The following is a 6950-nucleotide window of genomic DNA, read 5'->3' on the forward strand; positions in this document are numbered from 1 at the left end:
AGTGGAGCAGAGGAAGTCATGCGGAACAGGCCAGTCAGAGGTGCCTTGTTCATATAGCTTTTAGAGGCAAATGACGGGCAAGAAAAGAGAGGGAAACCGACGCACGACACCCACATTTGCATGTAAAGCCACTTTTCATGAGGACGTGAAAACTTTTAGGCCTTCACAGCAGGAATATGGCGATAAATAATTTCATCAGTGAGGGGAAAAAAATGGAAAGCCCCAGCTCAACTCCCACGCCTATTAAACCCCCTTCACCCCCACTTTGTCTCGTGGGATTGTTTGGGAATGAAAAGGGAAGGGAAGTGACACGTTAAAACCTTTTTATTAATTCTGAGGGAAGGAGGGGAGGCTTTGGCAGGCTGTCACAGCAGCTGATGAGAGCGAGGGAGGCTGTGAGATGTGATATCAACCAGCAGATAGCAGGAGGAATAACTTCACACCAACCTTAAATCCTCTGCTAACGCTAATAAAATATGACGACTGGAGTTTGGGTGAATATGATCGTGTTGAAGATGTGCAGTTTTTACTGTAGATATTCTGACAAGTAACAAAAAGGGAATAATGGATGAATTCCATTTAGCTGCTTCACTTCCATGGTCCTGGTTTACAGACTGACTTATTGACTTATTGAACTCCTTTACTCACTCTCTTTATCATGGAGGTTTCCTCTTATGAGTTTACCTGCATCATCCAGACTGGTGCCTCTTTGCTCCCAGTGTTCAGTACCATCATATTTGTAGTTTTTTAACATCTGGTGTTTGAGAGTGGAGTTTGCTCTTTATTTTTTTTATTCTTGGATATTTTTTCCTCCCACATACAAGTCATTGACAGGGCTCTTGTTGTCTGACACACTCCACTCTCGCACTTTTTGGTCCTCATTTTGTTGACTTGTTGTTGTTCGAGGTTGGCGTTTTGTTTTGACAGCTCGCTGCTCGGGGAAAAACCCGGTGGTGTAAATAAATGAATGATGGCTGAGTTCAGGGTTCGTTGCTGACTTACTGTCACACTGTCCTGGCCTCTCATGAACTAAGCATTTGTTATTGTCTTCAATAAATCAATAACACCTTAGCTTTTGGTGCTAGAAATGTGTCAGAATTTGCCGTGCGAAGAGTGCAATAATCCAATAATATTTACTATCAATAATGCCATATACTACACAATGTATTTTGTTGAATGAATGCTGTATTTGAAGTGTGGTATTGCACTGCCACCTACTGGCATTTGTGTCCACTTGCAAGAGTTTCTTCTCATCTCTGAGCCTCGTGCTGCAGGAATGTTGAATGTAGAACCCATAAACAGCCGTTAATTTCACTGACATTATTGCCCCCCCCTCATTCTTCTCAAAGCATCCAGCTTTGAACCAGATTTTCAAAGCCGTTCAGTCAGAAAGCCCCGGCTCATTCTCAGTGTTCCAGTTCATGCCACAAGGTGACGAGGTTGAGGTTAGGACACGAAGGGTTTCTTTATGCTAATGGCTTTAGACATGGGAAAGTCGTGGACCTTGGAAGTATGTGTAACTGCAGATGCAGGTGTAAAAGAGGTACATTCATTCTTGCTCTCTGGTCTATTAATATCTGATGTGTTCAAAACCACTGTCTCCATCTATATTATTCCCTTTATCATCTGAAACAGCTACATGCTACAACAAACGAAGAAAAACGCACTTTGTATTTTACTCACAAAAAGTCGATTTAAAAGAGATTCTGTCAACCAGCGATATTCTTTATAATCATGTAGCTGGGATTTCTTTGGTGTAAGGGTTATTATTTCAAGGTAAAACAAGATATTGCAGTTTCGATCACAACACTTAAACTGCAATTTAAAAAAAACCTCATTCTGGTCCACTCTCATCATCTGCCTTAGCTGTAGTGTAGGAACATTTTTCAAAAACACATACTTTCAGCTCGTGCTGAGATCCCTCTTTGCAGACTCACAACAAAGCTCTTCACACTGCAGTCCTATTTCTGAAACAATGGATAGAAGAAACTGAACGCCAGAGCAGATTAGACTGTAATCTGTCCCTAAACAGACATCATGAATGAACAGATTATTGTTAGGGGTAAAAAGCAGGGTGGTCCTAACCAGCCCTTCAAACAAGGCTGAAATAATATCATAAATGAATGAACAAATGCTTTAAGAAATTCACCTTTGAAATATCACTCTCCACTGAGCTAAATCACATTTAACTCTGTGTGTGTTTAATGTTCATTGAACAAATACTTGTGTAGATGATCAATCAGACAAATCACTCTGAAGTTGGTATCTAAAATGATTTACTGTATTTATACAGTGCTTTCCACTTTCACATGGTGTATCAACACGTGTGTTCATGTGTTCAATCACACATCCATCACAGCCATTCTCACACTGCCGCCATAGCTGCCAATACGGGGTTAAGTGTTTTGCCCCCCCCAGTGACACATAGCAATGTAGGCCAGTGTAGCTGGGAATTGAACCCTGACCTTACTGTAGGAAGACAATCTGCTCTGCCACTGACCCCACGGTTGTCTCCACGCCCGTCCCACAGTGCTTTTCACTCAGGGACCGTCAATAAACGCATCAATTGTTTAAAAAGCTGGCGACAGCAGGCTGCATTTAGAGTGAAAACAAGTTCACCACTGTTGTAAATCTCTCACTAAAGTATGTTTCTCAAGGAACATTTTCACCACAGCTGATAGAGGCTGAAAAATACACTATTCACAATTACTCACACATTTTAGAATGCGACTAAAATGCATTATAATCTTTACAGGTGAACTTAAAGGTGCATTATGTAATAAATCTAAAGCAACTGGCCATAAAATCCTCCTAATATGTCACAGAGACTCAGGAATAATGTTCATATAACAAACTGAACTCACCAACAACAACAGTACAGACAAAATATTTACATTAAAAAATATATGTTGCAGACTGCAAATCATGTTTTGTCATGTGGCGCCACCTACTGCCGTCTGCCGATCATTGCAGTCTCTAGAGTCTCGGCTGCCGAGCAACCACGGGTTGCCAGTTACGTCAGAAACCGAAACCTAAAAGACCTCAGTATTTTGAATTTGAATGTAGTAACCGTTTTTGGCCACACTCTTACATATGGCACCTTTAAGTTAACCTTCTGTAAACTTTTGAATGCACATGTCCAATTGTTCAGTGTTTCAGACGTTATCGAGTAACATGTTGTTCTCCAACAAGGTGATTAACTGCAAAAATCACAACTGTCTGATGTAGTGGTTCAAATGTTATTCTTATTCAAATGTTGACATCATGAGACCAAGACAACACTTTAAAATTGATCAAGTTATTGAGACATTGAGGTTTTTTGTGTGTGGTATTGTCACCACCGTTGTTGGCTTTTGTTTGAGATAAAGAAATGACCATTGCACCTTTCTACTTAAATGCCCTGCTTTCATGGTAGAATATCACTGTAGCATGAACTTTTCATACTCTTCATACTTTCATACCTAACTTTGAGTAGCCTTTCAATGTGACCCGTCTGTGACACATCTGTGCACTAAACTCGATTCATTAACGGCATCTTCTGATGTGTAACACCAACAAACAGAATGGAGAACATCTGGGACAGATAATCCCGTTTGTTTGCGCTGACGAAGAAGAGAAAACAAAGCATCGTCGTGTTTATATTTATGTGAAGTGCGGCTCTTCACAGTCCGTTTGTTGAGCCGATGAGCTCTTGATGATAAACCGAAGAGGTGTCCGAAAGGGTCACAACTGTTTCAAACGTCTACAAGGTTTTTAACAATAATTATAATGAAAGGCTGAGTCACAGCATGTGAACACAAACACCACTTCCTTCTGTTTCCTGTGAGAACTGCCCTTTAACCCCTACATCTTGCTCCCAGCATTGAGTCAGACACATGAGGGTCCTCCGGGAGCTCATGCTCGAGAAGGTTCCTGCTTGCCTTCGCTTGATTCTCTGTATATTTTTTAACTCTTAAAATCTAAAAATACACTGGAGTGCGGATGTTGCTGCCGCGTTACATAAGCTTGTGAGATTGAAGTGTCAGGAATGAGAGGTTGTACAGAAACTTTCTGGATCTTCGTTTCCCACAAAGTAAACAAATGGGGAAGAAAAGAGCAGTTTCCTGGAACAGCTTCACAGATTAAAATCTACACAGAATTAACTACGAGCTCCATGTTTTGGTCTGGTTTTATTACACTTTACGTCACAAGTTTTCTGAGCTCCGCTCTAAAAGTTAATACTAAACAGCGATGAAGTCAATTACTCAAACTGTATTTAGTCTCTATTCCAGGGTTTTATGTTCTAAAGCAGTGATTCTTACAGAAAAGAAGAGAGAGCCCTCAAATGTGCGGAAATGAATCATGGGTTCTGTCACCCTCTCTCACTTAATTCATATAAATGAGTTGTATATCATCATCTCATGACACGTTACATTGCAAATTTGAGATATACATTATAAAGAACCCCAATATATAATCAACAGCTGTCAACTTGAGGGATTGTAACACCAAGTCCACCAGTTCACCGTCATTTAAGGTTTTATTCATGTTTTCTTTTCTTGTCCCATGGCCTCATTTATTAAATTGTGTGTAAATAAACTATTCCCGAAATGATGTGCACACAAAGGGCACAATTTACCCCGAAGTGACACGAGGGAATTTTTTTTTACAAAAATAAAAAAGACGGAAAAAAAACACCTCCAAATCTCGAGTTTCAAAAAAAAAAAATGACAGAAAAGGAAAATTGACAGAAAAAAATGTTCATCATTGTTTTAAAGTCTAGAGCTTGACGGAATTTTTTTTCCGTCAATTGCGTCAATCTCAAAGCCGACATCTCGCAATGCTTTTTTTTTTCTCATGTAAATTTTTTTTTCGTGATTTTTTTTCTCATGTCACTTCGTAGGCTCCGTAAAAAATAGCTTTAAAGTAAAAACATAATCGGATTAATCACTAAATCAGACAATTGCATATTGTCTATGCTTGTGCGCAAATGTCCTTTTATTAATCAGTCAACTTAAATGTTATTGATTCACATAACAACTGCCATAATTATCCATCAGAAACATTTCTACAGGTTTTGGTATTGTAAGTATTAAAAGTGATAGCAAAAAATGCAGATGTTTGAAAACTATATTGTGATGTTGCTGTTGGGTTTGTTTTGAATGTTATTCTGTACTATTGTGCTTGGTTTCTGACTGCATGTCTGTGTGTGCAGAAATACACTTAAATTGTTTTAAAAAATGGCTAAATAAGAAAAGGGTGGCCCACTTATATGCCAAACATGACTTTGCCCTCTCTGTAACCTACATATTCTACATACTGTGTCTTGTTTAGCTGCTGAAAACAGTGGAAACACAGCGCTGAACCCTCATCTGTCAGGAGCTTCCTGTTACTTATTTTTATGCACTTTAAGGGTCGTTCAGTTTTGGCAGCAAACACAGCAGGCTGATAATGTGTTGTCCCCCCATTAATACAATTTTCTTCTAGGGAATTTTAGATGCAAAAACCAAAACCCTGTTTACTCCAATGAATCTTGCCTTAATGGACGAGTGGCTGCCCAGCAGTGGTGAGGTAAGTGTCCAGGTAACTGCATCAATACACAATCTGCTTGTTTCATATTAACATACAATTGTTGCGATTATACAACCAAAGTAAAATGTTTTTTTCTAAATAGAAAATGTTTGTTGTGCTCTTATAATCGCTATGATTTTATCATTTTGGTATTGATCAAACATAAGCAAGTTATAAAGCAAAGCAAGCTGTTCTAGTCTGGCCTAGTCTTAAGTGAATCATTTTTTTTAATAAGGTTTTTTGAAGTTTTACACACACACACTTGCAGGGCCACTGGAATCTTTTCAAACACCACAATCATGAAATAGAACGTTTAGAAGGACTCATATTATACCCTATTTCTGCAAGTTAACCTAGTTCCCTGGTGTCCTGATGAACATGTCTGTGACATGCTTTGGTCAAAATACCTTAAGGATGAAGCACCACAGCAGTTCAATCACCCTGCCAAAACAGCCCTGTTCAGAACGCTCGGTTTTTACTAACAGCAGTTAGCATTTGGAAAAGCCATCATTTGCAGACTCTAGCCGGCATATTGTCGTCATATATACAATGTATCCACTGGACACTTAAATCCTCTGAGGCTGGAAGTTTGTGTAGAACTCTGTGCTGCACTGTGCATCCAAGAATAGAACACTTTGCCGACTTCCGCTCTTCCGGATGCTATTGCCCTCGCCTGCACTTTCGCGTTATTTACGGACAAAGCGGAGCTCCGCGAGACAACAATTCCAGGAATGTCTCATTGTGACGTAACAATGAGTGTGGAAGTCAACATCGCGTGTTTTATCTCCTATATTGAGACTGAGGAGGACCACAGAAACATGAGTGAGTCATCTTTTTTCCCACTTTGCCTACTCATAGGACCTCCAGAGTCCCAAATTTAAATATTACAATGATTAAAAAGTTGATTTTGCATAATATTTCCCATTTAAACAGTGGAACATTGAGTTTCCAGGCGGAAGAGGCTGTCTAATGGTTAAATAAATCAGAAAACACATTCTGAAATTAACTTCATTTAATCTGATGTAGATTTTTTTTTTTTTTTTTATCAAGGGATGCTTTTGTTTCATGGCTAAAAATCGTCTTTTCTGATGTCCCTCTTATGTTTCTCTGAGTTCACACCCTCCTGGTCTCCTCCTGCTTCTCAGCACAGAGTGAGCACACACACACCTAGATGTAAGACACCAACTTCATACTGGTAGAAATATCACTTTAACACACTCGCTCAGCTGTGGAGAAAGAGGTGCGTGTAAAATGCACTGCTCACTGGTGTAGCCTTGTCTCCTTATACTGTAATAATACATATTCTGTTTAGATGCTGCCTCTTCTTTCTTCGAAACCCATGAATCAATTCACTCTGGAGCTTTATATCATGTCTCTCATACACATAAACAACCTTGTGC

Source organism: Microchirus variegatus (genome assembly GCF_963457635.1).
Source record: "Microchirus variegatus genome assembly, chromosome: 8".
In the NCBI taxonomy this organism is placed as follows: Eukaryota; Metazoa; Chordata; class Actinopteri; order Pleuronectiformes; family Soleidae; genus Microchirus; species Microchirus variegatus.